The sequence below is a fragment of the Ptiloglossa arizonensis genome, chromosome 1 (genome assembly GCF_051014685.1).
Source record: "Ptiloglossa arizonensis isolate GNS036 chromosome 1, iyPtiAriz1_principal, whole genome shotgun sequence".
NCBI lineage: Eukaryota > Metazoa > Arthropoda > Insecta > Hymenoptera > Colletidae > Ptiloglossa > Ptiloglossa arizonensis.
Window position 1 is genome coordinate 3,255,908 of NC_135048.1, and position 2,402 is coordinate 3,258,309.

Below are 2,402 nucleotides of genomic sequence, written 5' to 3' on the forward strand. Positions count from 1 at the left end.
CATATATAAACATTTTACGTAATAATTTTAAACGGTTCTTTTCTCTATTGTATAATAGTTTTATTTATTTTATTTCAACTTTATTCTTAGACTATCTACCGAAGTATCTACTAGATTGTTCAATAAACTTTGTCGTTCGATTTTATAATAAAATAGAATATAACTTGTTAATATAACCAGAAATGGGCAGATTTTATTCGAATAATAGATAACGAACGAAAACTCTGTATAAATATTTATTTGCAACGTTTATTCGATTGGCAATTATTCGGATAAGCTCGTATTCGTTTCACGTAAAATATCGTTCCATGACATAATTCAAATTCTAATCTGTATTGAACAAATAACTCGTTGTAAATTTCTCATCGTTTATTTGTCATTCGAAATTTTTGAATCGTTCATTGCAATATCTATTGCGATACGGTTGCTACATTACAAGATGAGCAGGAAAGAATGAAGCGATAAAAAGTTCTCACCGAGGTGGTCGCCGACAGGATTGAAAAAAGGACGGCAACGAATTCGATTCTCCCAAACCACAAAGATGATTGCTTTATGTCGATTCCCGTTGAAAGAAGTCGAAAGACATTCCACGAGAACGAAGAACCGACAGCCGGAGAAAGTGTTTTCCTCTATTTTCGACCTCTCCACTTTACACGAGGCATCATTCGTCCGTTTTAATTTTCTTATTGGAAAGAATAGATTTCATCGCGCAATGCCTGTAGTACCACGAAAAGTCGAGCGATCGAGGAATCGTAACGGTACCCTACTACGCTGGTCACGAACGAATGATTCGAAATCAACGATGTGTCACGTATTGGAAACCTTCGAGTTTCCCTGTTCGTAATTCAACGTTGATGGACACCTTTTCGGAATTCGTACACATAAAATGAATCGATTTTCTGAAATGGAGCGTACCGTGAAAGCGAGGACTGAAACAGTGTACTCCAAGTTACAAACAATTTGCATTACAAATTGTACTTTGAAAATACTACTCCTCGCGTGTAATATAATCTTGTATTTATTAACGATAGTAACACCGAAACAGGCAATGAAAGAATGGAAAGTATATCTATCATAATCAGATACATATATAAACATTTTACGTAATAATTTTAAACGGTTCTTTTCTCTATTGTATAATAGTTTTATTTATTTTATTTCAACTTTATTCTTAGATTATCTACCGAAGTATTTACTAGGTTGTTCAGTAGCGGGTCATGTCAAGTGTCGGGTCATATAAATAATACATTTATGGGTATTTTTATGTACATTCTTGTGTATAGTGTAATACCAATACGTGAAAATTCAGTAGTTCTGCAACCATTGAGTACGATTCTGTACCATGATACATACTTTGTTATCAAATTCAACGCATTGTTCAGATTGCAAATCCTTTGCACTGTTATATCTACCTTTCAAATCTTTCTGTTCAATACAGACACTAACAAATGTGATCCAACTGAATTGTAATTTGTGTAGGTTATAATCTTGATTTCATTTTGTAGACCGTGGTGATGTATTTTTCGAATTTGTTTAAATTTATATCATTCGATTAAAATAGTTTCAACGATGTTTCAATTATACAACGAGACCGATTACATCGCTGGAACGTATTTCCTATCGGTTGTACTTCAAAGTGGCAACAGTTACAAACTATTCGATGAAAAATGTATAATAGCAATTATGAAAAAATATACACTGAATTCTATCTATATTGCTGTAATTTACCTCGTCGTTAATCGCGTTATTCTTTGTTACGTAAAATTATAATATTATACATATCTAAACTGCAGGTACGTATCTACTTTTCTATTAAAATAACCGCCAGATCTAATTCGTGTTGCGCTAAAATTATAAAAATTTCGAATCGATCCAGGCGAAGGAACCAATAATTATATTTTCGTGTCCATGTAATCGAGTTTTCTTGCCTCCTTTCCCCTACATCAAGGTCAAGCGTGACATTGTATCCCGATCAGAGATATGCAAATTTCTAAAGTTTGGGACACGACCAAAACAATCCAGCCTACCGACTTCCTGGAGAAAATGAACGATGAGTTAATTTTCCTATTACGTAGATTCCTTCGTAGCGTAATTGACACAGCGCTCCTGTTAATAAACAACGAGATAATAATGTCATATTAACAGCGCCGTTACTTGACACGCCACCGTCCTTAATAACAAGGAGGATAATGAACGTTATTCATAATAGTTGCATAATGAAATTGATCCAGAGAAGACGTAAGAATGCCTATAGAGTCGTGACGTTCTAATTTTATTCGTTCAATCGATACAAAAATGTTGAATCCTTAACCTTCGATGATTGAAATGGATTTTCTTTCGATCTTACAGAAGTTCGACGATTAAAAAACAAAAAAGTTGGATACTTTAGAGAAATGTATTTC